The 24,760-nt window shown below is 33.6% G+C and overlaps 1 protein-coding gene across 5 annotated transcripts in view; it reads right to left on the bottom strand.

Annotated features, from left to right (window-relative positions):
• Window positions 1-24,760, bottom strand: part of Lrfn5 (leucine rich repeat and fibronectin type III domain containing 5) — a 257,749-nt gene that overhangs the window by 126,379 nt on the left and 106,610 nt on the right. For 3 of the 5 annotated variants that reach the window (XM_051195897.1, XM_051195896.1, XM_051195900.1), the window contains exon 2: window positions 10,361-10,536. The exons of 1 other annotated variant lie outside the window; for it this stretch is intronic. The gene's annotated coding sequence lies outside the window, so the exon portion shown is untranslated. The remainder of the gene's footprint in view (window positions 1-10,360; window positions 10,537-24,760) is intronic. One more of the 5 variants, XM_051195898.1, reaches the window with a different exon arrangement.

The following is a 24,760-nucleotide window of genomic DNA, read 5'->3' as shown; positions in this document are numbered from 1 at the left end:
TTTTTGTTTTTTATATATCTATTATTTTTTCTTATTTTACATACCGATCCCACTTTCTTCTCCATCCCTCCCTCCCATGCCCCCCAAACCCTCTCCTATCCCATCCCCCTCCCACTCCACTGGGAGGGTGATGCCTTCCAGGAGGGATCATCAAAATCTGTCAAGTCATTTAGAGTAGGTACTAGGCCCTCTCTCCGGCCTCTAGGCTAAGGGAGTATCCCTCCATGGGAAATGTGATCCCAAAGTCCTGAATATGGGTCTCAGTTAGAAGGCCTGAGAAGACTAAGGGACCTCTGACAGGGGAACCAGGATGTATCCCTGGTTCACAAAAGGACTTTGGGAGCACAAGATGAAATTTAACACAGATTAGACAGAATGAAAGAAATGTTTTGAGGCAACAACAAAATAGCAGTGACACACTCAGAGAAATATACAGTAAGATTAAGTAAAGAAGAACAAAGATGCACAAAGCATGCTTGTCCATGTGCTATGAGGCTGTCAAAAATCTAACTTGTCACAAGAGCCTTTCAAAGGGAAGGAGTAAGAGTAACACTGAAATAATGGCTACTTCAGTAACTCAGAACAATTTACAAATAGTCATAAATCAAGAGATGCAAGATTAAAGTTAACAAATCCTCAGTGAAATAATTATAAAAAATGAAGCCAGACACAGCATAATTATTTTGTGTATAATGCTGATAAATAAATGTCAACAAAAACAAACAGAGAAAACCTACCCATGCCTGATCATAATTTGTATCAAAAGTCAGAGCAGTAATGTTAGGCTCTCAGACACCACATAAGGATGACTTTGTTTACAGATAATTTCAAAATGAATGTGTGTTTTTTAATGTGATGGCTGAGAAATGCATCCCTATGGAAAAATCTAGGGATTTCTTCTGATTAAAGCCCACAATTATAAAAATTAAAAAGCACTCCTGTGTAATTAATACATTACATTTTTAACACCTATACAAAGGACACTAAAAATTTTCTTATATTAGGAAAAGTAGTTGTTTGAAATATTTTACAAATGTTATAAAGATCATTTAACTCAGAAACAACCAAAAAGAGCACTAATCAGAAGAGAATCACTCAGATTTATTAGTCACTAGTAAAATGAGAGAACCTATAAGTAACTAAGTGAATATAAGTGAATATAATTCTTCACCTTAAAGATTATACACTCAAAATGTCGGATACTAAAAAGAGCTTCAAGATGCACTAGAAAGACTAGAGAAAGAATCTGAAACAAAGGGGTTGGGAGAATAAGACAGTTGGGGATTTTGAAGTTACTGTGCAGAAAACTCCAGATAATTTGTTATTATCACACAATATTGATAAGATAGCACAAGAAATATGAATTAGAAGAGAATTAAAAGTCATAAGAAATGATGAAAAGGAATGCCTTTGATTGAATCAACTGAAAATAGTCATAGACATAATCATGTATACAGCAAAATTAAAATAATATATTGAAATAAAATATTCAGATGATAAAAATAGATTATGTGAGAACTGAGAAATCATAGCAAACTCTTTGTAAATGGAACTATATCAAGAAATAGTGAACAAGAAAAATGTTACAGGAAATTTTTATTTAAAAACAAACACCAAATGGCAGATGCTGTAAGATAATCAATCTTCACAAAGCAAGAATGTCAAAGGAGAAAGAAAATAAAACCTTACCTATAAGAAACAATATGCAAATTATAGGGAACTAAAGGTAAAGAGAAAACATCCAAGGTAACCAGAGCATGGAAACACATCTTATTTTAAAACATAGTAAGATTTCCACCAGGAATGAGGGAAAATTATTTAAAGGACAATTTCTGTAATTATTCTACATGGCAGGCTTACCCTTTTTCAAATACAGACGTTGTTATACACTTGGCCAGGGTGCAGGAAGCTGTATATTTATTCACTAAGTTCATAAGAACAAACAAAACAACAAACCAAAATAAAAAGTAACAGTTATCTGTAGTATATATACAAAACTCTCATTAAGATATTAGCAAGTTTGGCTCAGTGCACAGATGTGAATCTCTCCTGCTTCCATCAGCTACTCTATGTAGGCTCTATGATGGCATTTATGATAGTCATCATTCTCATTATAGGTGGAGGGCATTTAAGACAGCTTCTCCACTATTGCTTAGATTCTTTGATGTAGTCCTCCTTGTAGAACCCTGGATATTTCCCTAGTGCCAGATTTCTCATTGAGTCCATAATGATTCAATTTATTAAGGTATCTCCTTGCTTTCTATCTCTTTTCGTCCCACAACTCGAACTTCCTGACTCTCATGTTCTCCCCCTCTCCCTTTCTTCCCTTCTCTTTCTACTACCTCTCTTCTTCTTCCCTCATGCTTCCAATTTACTCACATATGTAAAAACAAAATTATTTTTAACTTAAAGAAAAACTTAAATTAGATACTACCAAGTTAAACAGTGAATGCCTATGAAGAATTACATCTTATCTAGTATGTATTTTGAGACAAATCAATATGAATTATTACACCAGCATGCAACTGATACATATTGGTTACAAAAGTAGTCTTATAAAATAAAATTCTAAAAGAAGATGAGTTTTTCTCTATCTGAGAAGATCATTAAACTTTTAGCTTTTGAGAAGAAGGATGATTATGAAGATTGAAGTGAAAAGCATCATGATATTAGTCTACTAAGTGGTGGCTGAATATGTGTTGACATTATAGTTTCTTACATATACATGAGTTTTATAAATCTTTCTGCATTATGTGTGGCAATAAAATAAGAACACTGAAATTTCTCTAACACATGAAACCCAACAATAAGAATCTGCTGGTGGAATAGACAGTGGGGAATAAGACCAAATAAATAAAGGCAAAGCATTTCACCTATAAAAAAATACTAAACAGTATTAAGTCTAAAAGTTACAGGCTTGAAGAAAAATAAATTTCAATAAAGAGCAACATGAGTTGTGAAAAGTGATAGAAATAGCTAATAGCTATTTCTTAGCTCCCAATCCTTGAATTGCTAAGGAAAAAGCATGTTTATCTTAAGTTCTATTCAGTTAAGGAGTATATTTATATATGTAATTACTCATTAAAAATATTTCCCAGTTCCATCTGGATTTAGACTACAAAGGAAACTGACCATGTTGTTTTCAGATATTATAATTTCATATTTAATTATGAAAAACTTTTCTAAAGAACAGAGAAGGGTTGTTGGCTGTTTTTGGCAACTTGGGGTCCTATCAATAAATGACCTTTTATAACAAAGAAGACTGCCATCATCATTGAATTGTCCCTTAAATTATTTCTTAGCATTTATGACCAAAAATTAATGAGTATATCATGCTATATACAAAGTGATAACTGTGTTAATGACAGAGAGAATTAAACATTCTCAAGAGGTCACTGATACAGGTAAGCCAGGGCCCACAGATCCACACCAGGTAGTCTCAGGAATACTGTCAGATTATGCATGTAAAGAAAACTTTATAACCATCACAGCAGTAGAGTACAGGGGGACATTGACTCACCTAGACCTCCTGCAGCAAGGTTACCCCAACCAGTTAATGAAGGATTCCGGAGATTTGCAATTTGGGGGGGGGGAAGTTACAAGGCCCACTGCACTACAACTACATTGTGTGTGAACCACTGTGAAATGGGGAGAAACTGTGACCCTTAGTCTGTTTCATTTTTACTGACCAATGTCAGTGGGTAGCACTGAAATTGTCTTGTATGTTACCGGTGACTTGCCAGCTTGTGTCATTTAGGTCAGGAGAATTCTATTACTCTCCCCAAATATGTGATGTTAGTGATGAATAACAGTGTGTTATTAAATTTAGAACAAAAGCTATTTGGGACCAAACTAATCCATAAAGACTTTAGAATAAAAAATATATCTTTTTTTTTAACAAGTTCCCATGAAATTGTAGGAAAAAATGATGCCTAAAATTAGGTCTTAGGATTTCCCCAGGAATGAAATCTGAGAGAAAAACAAATTCACAACTAAATTTCAGTCCTGCTAAGATTCAAGTAAATTGAATGATAGGGGAGTGGTAAACAGTTTTTCATATATGTAGTAGTAGTTCAAATTATATATTACTTACTTAGAATATGAAAAAATTAAAATATGAAATAAAAAAGTGCAACAACAGGAGAATGGAAGCATTGAATAGTGTATTTAGATTTCATTTGAATGAAGCCTTCCTATAAGCCTCAGTCCTTACAATTTTTTGAATCAAAAAACAGTTATTTAGATATCTGTGTCCATTTGACAAACATAGAACCCCAGTGAAGCTTATTTCTTCATTCATGCTTGCTTCAATTTACAGTAAGCATCTATTCGCTCAACAATTACAGAAATGCATAATTTAAAATTAACAAGATGATAAAAAGATATGTATGCCCAGAGCATATAACAACACAATTAATATTAGGAAGCATATAACAATACAAGTAATATTTCTCATCCCTCTTAAAAATCTAGCACTATTGTACTGTCTTTTCATACCATGTATTGCATTTATGTGTTATTTGCACTTGAATATTCTGTCATTATAATTTGTTCTTTATAAAATCAGTTTAATACATTTTCATTTATTATTATTGGGGTCTTGCCATGTACATGTGTGTAAATGATGAATGTTTACACGAGGACACATTTGTGGTACCCAAAAGATTCAGAATAGTACAGGTTTCAGAATATGGCTCTCTCCTTTCTTTAATTACATTTTTTTTGTGTTTTATTTATTTATTTATTTTGTTTGTATATTGTTTCATTTTGTTTTTAAAGATAAAATTTCCTTGTACACCCCTGTCTTTCCTAAAACTTACTCTGTACACCAGGCTGGCTTCAAGCTCAAAGATTCTCCTGCCTCTGCCTCCTTAGTGCTGGAATTAAAGCCATGTACCACCAGCTCCAGGCAACACTCTCCTTTCAATTTGGGATATAAATTAGGTCAATAGGTTTGAACACTAAGAACATTTACAAGCCAAATCAAATTGTTTCTACTAATACATAAAGCTTAAAACTGTGCATATAAATGACATTCCCTTTGATGTTTCTGCTAAGAGTTTACAATATGTTCAATTTAACTTGTGTGCATCTATTGAAGTGAAATGTGAAATACTCCTGTGTTGGAATCATTACTGTAGGAAGCATTGGAATAATATGAGAGGTGCTTATTTGTTTTAATGGAACTCTATTCTCGAGTCATAAATTAGTAAGTACATGTTAAAATATTATTTGTTTTCCAGATATTAAACAGGTTGTTAAAGCATCAAAACTTTTCATGGTAATCCCTGTGTGCAAGCAAGTTATCAAAAGGAAAGCTTGACTCCTCTTAAAAATTTAAGCTCCTCTGGCATTAGGAGAGAATAAAAGCAAATGAACAAAAAAAAAAAAAAAAAAACCTTTTAAGACATACATGAGTAGAAAACAACTCTGAATTCTCATATCTAGCCAAAATGAATGCTCCTGAATTGGGGATGTCAAACTTACAATGCAGATTTTATATTCATGCCTTGAATTACCAAGTTCAAAAGTGAGGTCAGTTAGACCTGGAATCACATTACCACCATACAGTGTCACAGCTATGCAGTATTTGTGGGTGATTAGCAATGACAGAAGTGGTGATCATTGGCCAACATCCCAAGCATAGCCCACATGTCAGCATCTCAACCAGATGTTTTATTTGCCATCTTCCATTACCATCCTTTAAACAATTTTAGGAAGATTATTGCATCAAAACTCTAAACTGAAATTAATTATGCCATCCACCTTCCTACTTCAAAAACAAATACTCATTTTTCTTAATGTTTTCAGCTGATAATTTTATGTCTATCAGTTAGTCCCTGTTTGGCAGAATTCACTGAAAATGTTGTTGGAGATTTTCATCAATTTAACATTTAGATTCTTTTATTCTGAATGTCTTCCCAGGATAAGACATGAATTTTCACTAAAAGTAGTCTATGGATAGAATGCCAAGGTTTTTCTTGATGCAATGCTTCCCACACTCTGTTTAATGTGATGAGAGATGCATCCATTTACCCAGAATATTCTAAATATGACATATTTCCACAGCTGCCCACAATGATAGATGATAGTTAACTATAGATCAAAGGTGCTTGTCAGAGTTACCAAGATAGTTTTAGGTTGATTGAGTATAAATTGGCCCTTCCATATTTATTTCAAAGCCAATATCTAACAATAGTGATTGCTTCCACTCACTAAAATCCCAGTGTTGAGAGTTCTCAACACAGGGCATTGAATTCTCCTGGCCCCAAATGTTAAGTCATCACTACCTGCAAAAGAGAACATCTGTGCAGACTTTGCACAGGCAGTGCTCTGTAGGAAATACTGCATTGGCAATGCTATGGGCCAACACAAGCCAGAGGAATAGAAGGCAGAGACTCTCTGCATCAAGCTCTACTAATATTGAAGACACATTCAGTTCTGTTTTCTGCCCTTAGGGGCTTTTGGAAATCTGTGCATTGTCACTCCAGCTTCTGTGATTTTTAATCTGGAAAGGACAACACATCAGCTCATTAACAGCAGTCTAGAGTTGAAATCTATCTCTGCAAGCCAGACAAATGCAATTTACAATGACTCTATTTCTCTTGTCTTCGATGATGCTATTTCCCACATGTAAGGTACATGATAATTTATACTTTTCAATTCCTATTTCTCCCTAGGTAGGTGCCTCTGTGTTGTGTTATCCTCCTTTCCCTACAAGTGTGTAATCGTGGTTTAGTAAGAAAAAAAATGAGTTATATTCCTTTGTACCTTCGTCAGAAGAGTGAAGGTAGGGTCTTGTTTTTGTAGATAAATCAGATCAGATTAGGTGAGAGTTGTCTTTGGCAAATAAAAAGAAGTGACATGATTCTCTGTTGCTTGTAGAAGTTTGGTCCTGCTTCATTGCTGATGAGTTATATTAGAGAGTGGTCTTATCTGCTCCCTTTTTACCTTGGGAGAGTGTCACCAAATTCCCAGACTTGTTTTAATGGCAGGACACTGCGATTGCTTGTCAGTAGCAGCTCCAGTTATGAAAAGGATCTATTTGGAAAGCAACTAAGATTCCTCTGAAACATGTCCAGTGCAAAACACTTTGGTAATTAATTGTATCTTATTGAAAGTAACTGGCAAGAATGTTGAGAATATAGCATTGGTAGAGTCTGTTTTAGGTTGGCTTTCTTAGAAAATCTCTTTTTTTTTTCTCTTGCAAAATGCATTATTTACCAAGTTCTTCCTTTGCTCTTGATGTGGGAATTACTAAATCTAGTAGATAATCCCTTCATATAATCAGCTGAGCTTTCAAAGGTAGGGTATTGAAGATGTCCTACTGAAGATGTTTGTTTTGTTTATTTATATAGATCATGTATAAAAATATATCAATGTGAAAACTTAGACTATCTCATTGAGCATATTGCTTTTAGTTTCATAAAAATGGTTAAGAGAATGAAATAAATTATTACTAGTTAGGACCTAGGCATTAAGAAGTGAAAATTCTGATCATTCAATAGCTCTACTAAATATAATTATTCAACATAATGTGCTACTTATGCATAGCATTATCAATATCACTGTTGGGTATAATATATAAATCCTAAATATGGAATTTCTGTAGAATAAATAAACTATTAAAATAATCTTAATATTTAGAAGTTATAGGAGCTTTTGGAGATATTGTTCCTATTATGAATTCATGAAACAGTGTAATATGCATGTACTCACCCAAGTGTGCATATATAAGTACACCTATTAAGACATGAATATGTATAACTTTTAGTTCCACCAACACTCTTTTTATTTCAAGATATGCATTAGTAAAAGGGGGTAAAATATACTTTTGATGGTCAAAAACTAAAATGAGAGAGAAAACTATTAGTAGAACAACAGTCACCTTAGCTGCTCTGAGTTATAATAGGCATATTCTATTGTAAAAGGATTCCATTGCTTTTCATGTTTACTTCTCCATTTTCTGTTTTACTCTCAAGTTACTGTTCAAGCAATTATACTTGTTTTATGGAGAAATACTAGTGATGTGCTATGAATTTTCAAGGAAGCATTTGAAATTAGCACCTAACTAGGAATGGATTTACTTTCTCTTTTTTCAAAAATAAATTTAATATGTTACTTTTGGCCTAACATTTTTCCTTATTTAAAAAGGAAGTAACAAAGAAAGAAATGAAGAAAGGTTCCACTTTTAAAAATTAAAAATAAAACCAAACAGAAAACTTCATTAACTGTTAAATTACAACAATTGTAATTTTAAATATTTAATCTGTAGCATCCCACTCTCATGAATTAAATAGATATTTATGTAGCCACTACTATATGAAACTGTGTTTGATTTCAATGTTCTGTGATTAATACTAAGAAATCACACTCATAAATATATTTTCTTAGCCAACAGCTTTTCTCAAGTTAAATGGTTTCATTAAGAAAAAGTGAAGCTTATCAGGAGAAAGTAAAAAAAAAATACTGTTCATTAATTTTCCTTAAATATGTGACATTGCCAAATTTGCTTAAGATCTATAAAGATGAAGATTGAGGTGTCTTTCTCAAGATGCTCTATTCAATAGAAGCGTCAGGAATCATAAAACAAACGCAAGCCTCAAAGTAAGTGAATAAATGATGTATTAATGGTAGAGGAATAAATAAAATAAATACAGGGATATGCTACACTAAAAATGATCTTTAATTTGTCAACTTAGTATTTAGTGTTACAACTACTGTTATAACTAGTTCTTTGTTTTGATAATATAGATATATGCTTATTAGATCTTAAATGCAGCCCTCTAACATGACTTTGGGCATGAAAGCAATAACAGGCTTCTTGCTGACATCCTTAATCTTACATAATTAGTAGCATAATAAAGAGAGAAATTATTAACACTAATCTTTATTCTCCAGTAATGGCATAGATATTTGTATTGAAGGAATCCTGGCATTGCAATGTGCTGCCAAATTAAACTGTGCTTATGAAGCATCTTGTTCCCACTTCCTTTGAGCTAATTTCATTTAATAAACACACAATAATTGACATGAAATTGAAGTTAAGCCAAACTGTTGTGGGTTACTTTGATCACATTGTGGCACTCCAAAGATTGCCAGTAAAGTTAAACCTTGAATCAGAGGTCAGAGTACACATTCAGCTGGCCAGAATTAACCTTAGAATTTTTGGCAGACTCAGATTATGATGGAGAGAGACAAAGGAAGGAATAGGGGAGGATTTTGAGAGATTCCAGCCTTTTTTGATCTGAGAAGGTAGAGAGGAGGTATCAGATGATCATTTCTCTATGGCTCTGTGGATCTATCAGATTTATACCACGATATCTGATTCTTAACTTTTTTTTAAATAAAATAATTGCTTCAGCAAACCGTTGTTGCAGTTTATAAAAATACTTTTACAGATATTTTCTGAACATGGACATTTTGCATGATACATTTCCTAGAGTAATAATAGATATTTTTGTGTGTTATGTGTTTTGTATATGTAACTTACTATAAAGTATTTTAAAGACATATATACATGCATAATATGAAAAATATGTTATGTTTATGTATATATATATATATAAAGCATTTGAAATATAGAAAAACATATCTCAAATAAAAACATAAAATTTGAAAAATAACAAATTGATGATTTAAAAAAGACTTATTTTCCAGGAAATTTTTTCTTAAATTCTAAGTGGTATAAACATAATCAAGCAAGCAATGTATTTATATGTCTTGTTAGAATTTAGGAAAATCATAAATCTATAACAGCAGATGTTTTGGTTGTTATATGCAGATTTTGTGTTTTTATAGCTTATCAAGTTTTCAAATATTCTATTTACAATTCATTTTTCTATATACAATTGACATTTATTTTTCTTTTCTAAAGTGCATTGTTGTTGGCTGAAATAAACTTTTAAACAGACAGACCATTGCATTCCAAAATACAGATAATCAGGCAAAATATTATTTATAATACCAACCCATTGTTCTACCTATAGCCTTCTGTTTTCATTTAAAGCAAGTTTGATGCAATACCTGGTAATCCTGAATCTGTTTAGTAATCACAAAGTTATTTTAACGCTTTCATTTTCTAAGGTATATCAAGGCAATTATATCTTGCAATGCATACAAATCATGAGTATGAAAAGAAACCAGAAAATCTCATAAGTATGTGCATATCAATATGAAACTAGTAAACTATTGATATCAAGAAAAATCAGACTCAAAAGAAAGAAAAGAAAAAAAATTACAATCAATAATGGATAAATCTGACTTCAATTTGCCTGGCAGTTTGCAAAAATTTCCAATGAACCTTCCCACAGTGTCTTTAAACTTACTGGTAATGATGAGACTGAAATATGCAACTTACTTCTGGATCCTGAAGAGTTCCTCACTACCATGAAGGAATCAGCACTCGGCCTGGCTACTGCAGAAAACCAACAGAGTGAACGCATCTCCAAAGGTGGTGCTGAGAATGGTGTCAGAGGGAAGGGTTGTCAGCCACTACATTGCTTCTCAATACCTGGCTGAATGGATACAGGGACTCTTCAGAGGAGGCAAACAGAACAAAGAAAAGGCATCAAAACATGCTTTTAAAATACTTGGAGTTTTTGCTGTTAATTATATGTTCAACCACAATCATATTAGGAGGTTTATTAATTACAACTCCAATATTTTTGCATAAAAAGCTTTACAATGGAAATGTGTAATATGTTCTCATTCCAATAACTCTCTGTCTTTAACATTTGAAAGGCATATTCCACTCTCAAAATTGTAGGTTGCTTAAATGATCATATCCCACATAATGTTCTTTATCTTTCTATTAATTCATTTTGTTGTATAACTTACATCTTTAATTATGGCCTGCTATATACCAGGTACACACACACACACACACACACACACACACACACACACCATTAGATATAGAAAGAAGCAAATCTAATGAAGCCCTGTCTGTTCTTCGAGAAAAAAAGACTATGTTTATGTTAACTGTAATTGTTTTAAGACAAAAATCAGTACATTGCAAAATAGGCATGTCTGGAGAAAAATACATATAAGCATGTAACATACATTGAATTTTTAAAGTTCATATTTGTATTTTTAAAGTGTCTAGTGTGTGACGATTTCTTCTCCTTTCCGAGGATTGACTGTCACCTGTGTGGGATTCAGTATTTATTTTTTTCCCCTCTAAAATCTGTATAAAAGTTCCAGATAGTCAAGCCTAAACCTTTCAAAGCAAAGTAATTAATTTTTAAGAATCTTTAAAATTACCCAAAGAATTTTAATTTAATTAAGCTGTGATAAATATCCACAGAAGCAGAAACACACATTGATTTAAAAATATGCCAAAAATAAATAATGATTATAAGATGAAACAAATATGTTTAACTTTACTTATAGGACACTTTTTATAAAGCCAATATTAAAGATCTCATAAATGGTACATTTTTTTAAGATTTGTGGTTTGAGTCAGGGCCCTGCTTATATATCCAAGGCTGGATGTAAAACATCAATACTATCATTTCAGCCACACTGCTACTAGAATTATATATCACAATACTTAAATATATATCTAAATATAAGAGAGTGATTCTATTGTTTTAAAATAGGTACTGAGATGGCGCACACAGCGTGTTTCCATGCACAAGACCTTTACTAAATTAAGCCAGACAATGTTAACATAGAGTAGGGGTTTATGAAGTCTCACCCTTATTCTAGAAATTTTAGCCAATGATGGCTTCTGGATAAGAGTCAATGTTCTTCATCAATTTGACACCTAAGAGGCTAGTCATGATACAGTATAGTGCACATATAGGCAGAATGAAGTGGATATGTTGTTTTACAAATTGAGCACATGAAGATAGAAGAGAAAATTCATGATGGAATAGAGAAGGAAATGGAGGAAGGGAATCAGGGGTAGATATGATTACAAGATCCTATATTCACTGATGTAAATAATGAGAAAATTATGAAAATATTGAAACTATCTAAAATAAACTAGTGAATGAAGAGATGTATATGTAGTCATAGCATTGTCACTGCTTCTCAGATCAATAAAATTTCTGTCTATATTTTGAATACTGAAATTTTCTCTTTTAATTCTGAAATTTTTCAGAAAAACTCAAAGTAAAAACATGTTTTAGCCCATTCCACATAGAGGATACTCCCTCAGCCTAGACACATGGGGCAATGCCTAGGCCCTGCCCAAAATGAGATGATAGACTTTGAAGACTCCCCATGGAAGGCTTCATCTTCCCTGGAGTGCAGAACAGAGGAGGACAAGAGTGTGTGGGAACTGAGATTGATATGTAAAAAAAGCTTGTTTCAAATGAAATATATATATCTATATTAAAAACAAACATGTTCTATTATGCAATTATATAAAAGAAATTGTAGTTTATTTATATTTATTATGAATCAATAGGTGAATTTTATATCTTTTAAAATTAATATTAATATGATTATTTATGTAATTATATAATAGCTAGTATGTATCACATATATAACTAGAAGTCAATTATAACCCAACAATCATAATATAGTTATTAGGTATTTATTCATTTATTAGCTTTCATGGAATTTTTAAACTAAACTTATATTAATATATGTTTGATTGATAAAAAATAATTAAAAGAACTTAAAAATTGAGTCTCCACCAAAGAAAAATATCCTTCCCAGTTTATGTAGATTCTTAGATATACAGTAGGTTACTGCATCTAATTTGCCTGATTTTTTCATTTAATATATGTTAGAGAACTTTAATCCATTTTATTTTATGGATCCAACCTGATATTATATTAATGTAAATAAATCAGCTCAAAGTTGATAAATATTTAGGATTCCTAGATTTCTGCCACAGAAATTACATAAACTCTGTGTGTATGCATTTCATACATGTTTGTCAATGCATGCATAAACCCCAGAAATAATATGCTTAGGGCATTTATTGTCCTTGTCCCTGTATTGTCCATGGTTCTGCCTCTTCAGTAAAGAGATGGTTTATAAGAAAACAAGTATGAATTCTATTGTATCTTGTATCATTTCACTATTACAACAAATATGAATGCTTCAGAATGTTATTCTAATCTAAAAGGGACAGTTACTGAAGGTCAACAAAATTCAATTTTTTTAAACCATGTACAACACAGGAAATACCATGCTCCTCATTCAAACTCCAGTTCTTCAGGGAAAGATCCACTTAAGTGGGATATACTTTTTCTTTCTTGCAATAAATTTTACTAAGAATTTAATATGTGCCACAGATCATAAGACATACATTACTTCTTATTTCCAAAAAATTACATCAAGAATCACATTAGGTGATGGCATGATCTTCTGTGATTGCAATATAAGTAATTATAGAAAATCCAACCAACCTTGAGCAAGGTCATGTGGTAAATAACTAATGAATCAATGTTGTCATGTAGGACAAACTTCCTCCATAAGATGCTTTATACACCATGATGTAAATATAATTTCAATCAAACCACTAAAGGATTGCGATTAAGTTTGAATATGTGCTCCTCAGAGTTTTGTATAATAAAGTTTCAGGGCCCAAGAAACTGCCATGCCCTATTAAGAGATGGGATCTTGCATGAATTCCTTCAGTTATTGAGGCATATCAATGGTGTCTCCTCTGCAACTCTCCCCCCATCTTTCCTTCCCTCCTAAAGATATGACTGATCAATTCTACACACATATCTTCTAATCCCATCATTGGTCTAAAATAATGGTATTACCCAATTTAAGACTTAAACCTATGGAATGTGATTTATTTATCAATTTCTTTATGTTCATGGGTGTGTGCCTAAATATTTTTTATGTAGACTATGCATGTGCCCATGTAGGCAAGAGAGTGTCAGATCCCTTGGAAATGGAATTACAAGCAGTTATGAACCACCTGATGTGGATGACAGAAACTAAACCCAGGTCCTCTAGAACAGCAAGAAGTACTTTTCAGTACTAAGTCATCTTCTCATCTCCAAAATGTGATTTTTAGACATCTTTATTATTAATTCAGTACCCTCAGGGATATCTCTACCATAATACAAAGCTCACTTATTCCACAGTATTACTCACATATGTAAATCAATATAGTACAAAAAGGAAGTAATTGACTTTGTGATTATGATAACGTCAAATTACTACATTATCATGTAAAGTTTTCCTTTATTCCTTGATAGTATGTTGAAATATAATACCTTATAATGAATTCTCATCACCTAGTTTTACTCTCAAGATGCTGTTGCTGTGGCTGTTTCAGTCTTACAAAATTTGACACTTATTATATTCATGTATTCTCAAGAAATATGGTTCCCCATCTAACAGCTATCTTAAATAATGATCAACTCTGGAAAAACCCAGATAACTTGTGAAATGATTAGGATGCATATTTCTAAGGTGAGCTTCCCTACTTACTTTATCAACCAAAAACATCATCACTAAGTGATTATCAGTTATCTGAAAGTACAGACTGACTATCATCTAATAATTAGTGATGGTGTACCTCTAAAATCAGATTCACCTTGAAATAATGAGTAAAGCAGACTTAATCATTTTTAATTTACACATTTTTACTTTTATACTTAATAAAAGTGTACTTACATTGCCCCATTCTTTCCCATTTTTTCTCCTCTTTAATCGTTGCTGTTATATACACATACAAATGTTTAATTATTTTAAGGTATCATGGATATGAAACTGTGCCATGAAGAGCTCATAATAACATCCTTTCCTTCCTTAAGACTATGTTACTTTAACACATTAAAAACCAAGATAGTCTTTGGAAACTTTAAGGTCAACTTTCTTTACATTCACAAAATTTGAGCATTCATGAGCCCAGCATACAGTGCATCTGTCTTATAATTGACATGGAGCTAATTTCCCTATGCCAACTGAATAGGTTACCATCACCATCTTTATTGAAAGGTAAGCATTTACTTATCTGCACAAAACCAGCTTTTAAAAAAATAAGCAATTGAGTCACATCCATTCGCTGTCTCTCAATTGCTTCTATAAAAATCATAAAAGTATAGTTTTCATAAAGACATAATCCTTAGTGGATTATTCAAAACACAAGATTTAGTGTTGGCTTTTATATATCCATATGCAATTGCTAATGCTTATAATCCCAGCACTTAAAGAGAAGGTAACATAAAAGGATTTCTGTGTATTTACAGCACTTCTTACAATAAGTAGCCTTCATTCAATTATCAGTACAGCAAATATGTATATCATTAGACAGAAAACAAGATGACCTACAATAATTCAAACCAAATAAAATAACTTTGAAGATTATTTCATGTGAATTAGTTTCTCCAGCCAAAAAGATCACTGAAGATTTGCATAAACACTAATATTAAAACATACTTTCTCAGCATGAGCACTGCTAAACCTAGGTACTTTGAAAATTAGATTAAAGACATTGATTAAAAATGGAAATAATCTTGTGTCAGCATATGCATACAATTTTACTGTAGGAAAATGTTTATAAATAATAGCTCACATCTAAGATCATATGACAAATAAATTAGTGCTGTCCTAGAGCACACACCACTTATGTAAATGTCACATGGAAAATTAGCACAATTCATCATCTCGTCCCTCTAACAGCAAGAGTTCAGCAGTTCAATAAAACATAAATCTTGGTGACCTAAAAATTGTACCACATTGCTTGTAATTTCCTGTGAACAAGTCTTGGAGTCACTTAGTGATGCTGTTGCTTAGTAACACCCTGGCCAACGTGAAGGACTTTGCAGTCAAATGACCACAAGAGGAGATGACTGATCTGCATTGGTTTCATAGTTAAGTCATTCACTAAATTTCATGATAGCCCCAGAATAATGGATGCTAGACACAAAAAGGTATTAAATTAGGCATTGGATTACTGAAGAAACAAAGTCAGTCTCCAGAACTGAATTTTACCTATAAAACCTCTGTGCACTAGACTGTGCATATGCCACAGTAAAGAAAAATAAAGGGAGGAAGGGGCTTTTGCCTCTTGGAATAGCTCAAAGAAAGTGTAAGCCCAAATTTGAAATTCCTGCTTCTCTACTCGTATCTTTCACATGTCTCTAATGAAAGTTTTTGGTCTGTATTCATTGAAAAGCACAAATGTGCATGCAAGTACGCGCACACACACAAACATACACATGCATGTATATACACAACCTTTGATAAAGGAATAATAAAAATATTACCATATCAATGTTTTAACCAGTTTACAAGGGAATAATATATTATATGCATGCACACATGCAAGCTCATGAGCCACAGTCCCTCCTTCCCCCCAACACTCACACATAATTCTGGGTCAGAAGCGTGGAAACTCACTTTGAGTTTCAAGATAGTTCATTTGGGGTGGATGAAGTTGATTACATTATAGGAACAAAGTATAGGAAGACTGTTTACTTTTCCATAAAGGCAAATAAAATGTAAACAGCTGTACTTTGGGAACACATTCCCTATGGAGGGATACTCCCTTAACCTAGAGACAGGAGGGATGACCTAGGCCTTACTCCAAATGACTTGGGAGATTTTGATGATCCCTCCTAGAAGGCATCACCCTCCCTGTGGAGTGGGTAGGGAATGGGATGGAAGGGGATTCTGGGGGCATGGGAGGATGGGAGGGTGAGGGAACTGGGATCAATATGTAAAATAAGGCAAAAAAATAATAAAAAGTTTTAAGAAAAGATGAGTCCACAGTTTTCCATGATGTGAAGACATGTTTTAACATGGTTGCTAGGTCTGCCAAAAAGTTCAGTTTCTGAATGTAAAATGTATATTGTAGAAAATGCTATTCTCACACTAGATGGTGACTGTACATTCTAAAACATACAAACAAAAATGCATGTAAAATAGATTTTAAAAAGATACCAACAATGATGAAGGATTGACTCATATTACTAATGATTTATCAAATGATAAGAATCAGAATAAACAAATAGTTTTTAAATGCTTCACATTATAACCTGATAATTTAAAGGTAATTAGATGAAGTTTCTGGAAAATTATTTATATATTTTAAAAATGAAATTTGTTTCAAGCTTAAAGTTCAGAAATCACTTATTTTCCCTAAAGGTTGACTTCACTTGAAGTCATCTTATCCCTGGGAAAGTCAGGAAGGTCACTCTGTTCCTTGCCTGTTTCTCCCTATCACTTTCCTCCTTCTCTTTTTCCTTTTACTCCTTGATAAAATCAGACATTATTTTATATATATATATAAAACATTGTGGTTTATTGACATGTAAAAATTTGGAGGCCTTGGAACCACATGAGAACTTTATGCCTTGCTCCATCCAGTACACACATTTGCTACACACAGAAAGAACTTGAGGAATACAAGTGACAATGTTTTAAGTGCAGATGTAGGAAAAGTCACATATAAAAACATGTAAAGATAATTATTGAAAGAAACATATTTTTTTAAGTTGTCTTACATAGAAAAATGGGTACTAAAGTGGAACTTGTGATTCAGCTAGAATATATTCTTGTAGCTAACAGACCATTTAAAAGAAAAGTTAAAAGAGCTATGGAGGACATACTGCAATAATTCTCTACAAGGTCAGATTCCAAAGTGCTGTAGGTAATGGCAGAAGGAAGGTTGCAGAGCTACAGATGAATACAAACAGTGCTTGTAGGCATGTTCAGCTGACTTATTGCATTATATGGTAATCCTGCAGTCCTTGGGCTCTTTTTTCTTTCTCATTTTCGCCCACACTTGACAGAGGACATAACTAACACAGCTTATTAAGTCTGTGAATACGTGACTGACACAAACCTATGATGGGAAAATGTCCCCACAGCTTTAATGGATGAGCACAAAATAAGATAGCATACAGCCAAATTTAAAATCACTCAGACTCGGAACCTTAACTCTTAAGGAGAGGGATGCTTTTAAATTCAATATGTGAAATAAACATAACGTACTAAATATCCCATAGATACAAACAGAAAACCAAATTAATAATGGTGAGCTTCAATTTTTGCACTATACTGTCTGGTCTTCATCAAGTCACATAGAGGACAGTGTATCCTTCCTAACTCCAGTAGGATTCCTGGAGATTCACAACAAAGGAAAACACAGCTAGTCACAAATATTTCTGGTCTAATTTTTTTGTGCTATTAGTACAGTTACTCACCATTGAACATGATGGTTTCTGTGTTTTGTTTTGCTTTGTTTCTTTCCAAGACTATTATAATTTTGAGGTAAATTTCTTTGCTTCTCAGGTTATTGAGAATATTTGTAATACAATCTTAAATTTATTTCAGATTCTTCATCAGAAATAACAGAAGAACTTCTGTGTTATTTTTCATTTGTCTAATCTCTACATTGCTCTGACTGTTTTTCCTATATTGAACCATTTTCCTGTTCCAGAAATAAATAACAATCATTTCTGCAATAATTTTGACAGCAAACTCCATTTGATAATTTTTTTCTAAGGCAATCAATGTTTATAAGACACAATACCCTACATAATTCTTCCCTGTAGTATTATGGGTACATGTTCTGTTCTTGCATGTACACAGGTAGGTTCAGGTGCATATGCACAAGTGGGGCCTCAACTTCTCCTTTCATTCTTTAGTCATTTACTTAATTATTTAAAGTCATGGGTTCTCAGTGAAACTGAAACTCACTGCTTGGCTTCCCTGCCTGACCACTGAGCCGCTGAAGCTCACTGTTTGGCTACCACGATTGACCATTGAGTTCTGAGGTTCTTTCTGTCTCCACCTACCCAGACCTGTATATACATATGCATCTCCTCACCTGATTTTTATATGAATACTAGGGAACTCCATTTTTATGTATATTCCTTTATTAGCATCTTACACACTTAGCCATTTCTCCTGCCTACTCCTATAAATGCCTTTGTCAAGAAGTAATATTAATATTATTATGATAACATAAGGATGAAATATAGTGTTCCTTCCTGCCCTATTTTTTTACAAGTTTGAAATAGATTTGCTTTTATTTATTAAAAACTTAATTATGATATTTAAGAATAATAGATTCTATGAATATTAATTCCATATTGAAAGTCATAGATTGCATGTGTTTTAATTTCTGCAATTAAGTATTTTGTTTGATGTTAATTCCTTCAGAAAATTTCAATTTTCAGATATTTTATTTATTTTTATTTTATTTACATGACTTTATGTATACCTTATGCAGGCAGTACTGTGGAGACCAGAAGAGACCTATAGATCCTCTGAATGGAGTTATATATGGTTGTGAGCTGCCAAGTGCATAAAAAAAAAGAAAAACAACAACAACAAAATACACAGGTACCCTGAAATACTCTCTGAAGATGGCCAGTCCTCCACTGAGCTGCCTCTCCAGACACAGTAAACTGTATCTTTAAATGAACCATTGCTCATATAATCAATCATAAATCTTCCTTTGTTAAACTATTCCACAATAAATTAGTGATATTTACAATATTTAATACTCTAGGATAATTGGTATATCTAGATCAAAGTCTTTTAATGACTTGTTAACCTTCATCTATTCAGCTGAATTAAATATAGGGTTCATAAACTGCAGAGTATACCTTCAGCTTAATAGATCCCATATCCTATGTATTCATTTTGAAATCAGAGTATGTTTAAGCACTATTTGACAAAGGTAAGTAATACTGGGAATGCAAGAATTATCACTCAGATATTCTTCTTTGAATTTAGGAAAGGAGTATAACAACTGATAGGTAACACACCCGCAACAGATCAAGTCATATAATTGTCACTCACATTCAGAGGGCCTCGTTCAGTTTTATGCAGGTTCCACAGCTGCCAGCACATAGTGCCTGAGCTCCACTAGCTCTATTCAGTTGTCTCTGTAGATTTTCCCATCATGATCTTGACCGCCTTTGTTCATTGTTCCCGCCTCCCTCTCTTCAACTAAACACTAGGAGGTAAGCCCAAGGCTTGGCTGTGGGTTACTGTGTCTGCTTCCATTAGTTACAAGATGTAGGTTCTATGATAAGAATTGAGGAAATCACAAATTTGATTAAGAAGGAAGGCTCAGTCAGACACCCTCTTTATTATTGGTAGGAGTCTTAGCTGATACCATCTTTCTAGATTCCTGAGAATTTCTCTAGCACCAGGTTTTTTCCTAAGCCCATAATGGTTCCCTCTATCAAGATATCTTTTTCATTGTTGTACCTCTCCATCCCTCACCCAACTCAGTCATCTTGATCCCTCATATTCCTATCCCCTGTCCCCTCTATTCTACTCCCTTTTCAGTTTACCCAGGATATCTTTAACATTTCCAATCCTGTGGCTTTCCATGTGTGTTCCCCTTAGGTTCCCCCCTTTTACCTAGCTTCTCTGGAGTTATGGATTATAGCCTGGTTATAAATCTACACAGAGAACCCCTGTCTCAAAAAAGAGATACAGAGTAAATTAATTTTTAAAAGAAATCTAAAATATATAGTTGATCAATTTTTGATAGAGCCTTTAAAGTTAAAGAGCCAGCTTTCCAAAGAGATAAGAATGTCTCTCAAATCTGGCACTAGGGAAATGTTCAGAGATCCACAGGCATGACACCAACTAACAATCTAAGCAATAGTGAAGAGGCTAACTTAAATGTCCTTCCCCAATAATGAGATTAATGACTACCTTATATGTTACGGAAGGCAGCTATAAAAATATGCAGTTTCCTAACCTCACACAGTAAGCTTGATAGATGTATTCTTCTAAAAATAAGGACAACATTTATAAATACATACCATTTATAAATATAGATGATGTTTGTTTACAAATGGCAATTGATAATGAACAGCCATCTCCAAATTTATAAGCATCATGAAATGTATTTAATTCTTCTTTTCTAAAATATAACACATTTCATAGTTGATTGTGAATTTTTGTCATTATTTGAAGTGGTAAAATGCATGTGTTTTTCTTCTTTTAAATTCTTTTGAATTTGGTGTCCATTAAGATGGTCTATCTACGAGAGTCATAGTTATAAACATTTTTGCTTAGTGACTATATTTTTCCCCTTCTTTTTGTTTGCATTACAGATTTGTTTGAGCTGTTCATGTGAACTCTAAGAGAGGTAGTTACAGACAATTGTATTTATGTTCCTTTTTTAAAACAGCAACATCAACTAATTTTATCTGTGTGTGCATCTGGTGATTGCTGACCCTGCAAATTTATTCAATAAATTTGACTAATGGCAGATTGCCCAGTGAAGTTCAGCCTTCTAAATGTTTAAAAGTCACATACACAGGAGAGATGCTGCCAGCGTCATCACCAGAATCTTTCCATTGACTGAGCAAAGTCCTGGGAAAAAGCCTGAGTCTATAGCCATGTTACTTTCAGACCAAAGAAACAGAGCAGGCAATGTATCTGAAAAAAAGAAGTAAGTGATCACAACTAAAGAAATCCTAGGGAGTTTCTAAGTAAGTGACATTTTTGTACATGGTGATTCTGGTTATATTTCATTTAATTTTTATTCTTTATTTTATTCATTTATTCTTATTATTATAAATTTTATGGCTAAATTTCAGGGATATTGTCAATTAAGAAACTAAAGAGGAAGTAAAATGGTTCTCTATACATCTCCTGGAGGAAATTTACTCTTCCAACAGAGGCTAGGCCAGCATCCTTAAGCCTATATAATACTGTCCCCCCACTCAGGCTGTGCCCTCCCAGTATAACTTCAACTGCCTTTCTTCTGCTCATCACCATATCCCAGTCCACACCTCTGGCAGAAGCCTTACACTCCATCAGAGGCCAGACCAGCTTCTTTAAAACCAGATAAGCCACTCCCCCATCATCTTTTGCCCTGCCTGAGCCTGCCCAACTTAACCATCAGCGCCAGCATCCTAAATCCCAGAGTACTCTTGGACAGATCCTAAAACCCAGAGTACCCTTGGAGAGATCAGACATAGCCAGAATTGCAGCACTAAATTTTGGCATCAGATATCTGCTGGATCAGAGGCCAGTCAGGCAACCCACAACAAGGGCTGAGGCCCTTTAATCAACAAGAGTACATGGCAGTCAGAAGAGCATAGAGGAAACAGAAACAATGGAAGAGTCTGTCCAGTAAAGACAAATCTAAAAATTGGCACCTAGACCAGTAATCATTCCAAATTCAGATGCCTAAACATAACTATAAGAACATAAGATACAATAGTCAATACAATACAATATGTAACTACCAGAGCCCTGAAATCACACTCCAGCAAGCCCTGAATATCAAAGCACAGCTGCAGTGTAAGAAAATGACATTGAAATCAACTTTATGATGCCTATAGAGGTCCTTATGGAGGAAATGAAAAAGTCCCTTAAAGAAATCAAGGAATGTATAATTAAAAAATTGAAGGGAATCAATATCACTTAGAGAATATCAAGAAAGCCAAGAAATAACAAAAAAGTAATTGAAGGAAATTAATAAATCTGTTCAAGACAAGAAAATGGAAAAAGGAACAATAAATAAAACACAAACGGGGGGATTCTGGAAATGAAAAGTCTAGGTAATAAAACAGGAACTACAGATGAAAGCAACACTAACAGAATACAAAATATGAAAGAGAGAATCTTAGGCATTGAAGAAGATACAATAGAAGAAATAGATTTATTGGTCAAAGAAATTGTTAAAACTAAAAAAAAAAATATTCTCAACCTAAAGAAGGACATGCCTATAAAGGTACAAGGAGCAAACAAAACACCAAATAGAGTGGACAAGAAAAGTAACAGAATTGCCACATAATAATCAAAACACTAAGTGCAAAGAACAAATTAGGGATATTAAAAGCTGCAAGAGAAAAGGCAAAGTAAATATAAAGGAAGACCTTTTAGAATTATACCAACTTCTCAATGGATACTTTAAAAGCCAGAGGGTCTGGACAGATGTGCTGCAGACTCTACGAAACAACAGATGCCCAGACTACTATACAGAAAAACTTTCAACCACTATATATAGAGAAAATAACATATTCCATGACAAAGTTAAATATAAATAATATATATCCATAAATCTAGCCATACAGAAGTTACTAGAAGGAAACCTTCAATTGAATTAGTTTAACAACACACATGAAAACAAAGGCAATAAAAAATCACACATAAGGCAAACCAAGAGAACACACATACACATTACTATCATCAACACCTAAACAACAACAAAAACAGAATTATAAATTATTGGGTATTGATATCTCTCAATAACAATAGGCATAATTCCCCAATAAAAAGAAACAACTAACAGAATGGACTCAAAAGCAAGACCCATCCTTCTACTGCATACAAGAAACACACCTTAACATCAGAGATCAACATTACCTCAGAGTAAAGGGTCGGAAAAAGATTTCCCAATCAGATGTCTCTAAGAAACAAGCCACTTCATATTCCTCAAAGGAAAAGTAAAAAAAAAAAAAAAAAAAAAAAAAAAAAAAAATAGATGATGTCTCAATTCTCTTATTTGCTCCAAACACAATATCTAAATATGTAAAGAAAGTACTACTAAAGCTTATAAAACACATCAGATCCCACACATTCCCACACATTAATTGTAAGAGACATCAATAACCCACTCTCAGCAATAAACACATATTCCAGACAAAAACTAAACAGATAAAGCTGGGTCTAACACATGTTAAAACCAAAGTGTACAATATATAAATATATATAAATATATATAAATATATATATATATATATATATATATTTCACTCTAATGCAAAAATAAAATGCACATTCTTCTAAGCACCTCATAAAACATTCTCCAACATTGACCACAAACTTGGTCACAAACCAAGTCTCAACAGATACAAGAAAACAGGAATACAGGTTGCATCCTATGAGATTACATGGATTAAAAGTAGATTTCCACAACAACAGAAAGCCTCATGGAAATGGAACAATTTTCAACTGAATTACGACTGGTCAAGGAATGGAGTCCTCATCTTAGTACCTGTTGGAAACAGAAGCAAGCAACCATAACTAAATGCTGAGTCGAACTAGAATCCAGATACAGAGAGAGAGGGCAAGACCAGGATGCAGAAACACATAGAGACAGCTGACCTGAACAAGGAGGAGCTAACGGTCCCCAGACTGATAGCTGGGAAGCCAGCATGGGACTGACTCAGGCCCCCCTGAATATGGGTCTCAGCCAGAAGGACTGAGCAGTCTAAGGGACCTCAAACAGTGGAACCAGGATATATTCCTAGTGCACAACAGGATCTTGTGAACGCATCCCCCATGGAGGGATACTGCCTTAACCTAGAGACTGGAAAGAAGTCCTAGTCCCTACCTCAAATGACTTGATAGATTTACACGACACCACTTGAATGGCATTGCCCTACATATGGAATTGCGGTGGAGAGATGGGAGGGGAGGGTGGCCATGGTGCATGTGAGGGGGCAGAGAGGATAAGGGGGGGAGAGAGGGAGGGAAGAAGGTAGGGAAGGAGGGAGAGGGAACTGGGGTGGACATGTAAAATAAAAAATAAATAATTAAAAAAGAAAGAAAAGATTTCCTAGAATTCAATGAAAACGAATGCACAACATACCTAAACTCATGGGAAACAATAAAAGTGGTGCTAAGAAGATGGTCATAGCACTACGTGCCTTCATGAAGAATTTGGAAAGATCTCATACTAATGCCTTAACAGCACACTTGAAACCTATAGAACAAAAACAAGCAAACACACCCAAGACTAGTAAAAAGCAAGGAATAATCAAACAGAGAACTGAAATCAATGACATAGAAACAAAGTGAATGGAACAAGGAATCAATGAAACAAATATTTGGTACTTTGAAA

The sequence above is a fragment of the Phodopus roborovskii genome, unplaced genomic scaffold (assembly GCF_943737965.1).
Source record: "Phodopus roborovskii unplaced genomic scaffold, PHOROB, whole genome shotgun sequence".
NCBI classification, from domain to species: domain Eukaryota; kingdom Metazoa; phylum Chordata; class Mammalia; order Rodentia; family Cricetidae; genus Phodopus; species Phodopus roborovskii.
This window is presented reverse-complemented; position numbering and strand designations above follow the sequence as displayed.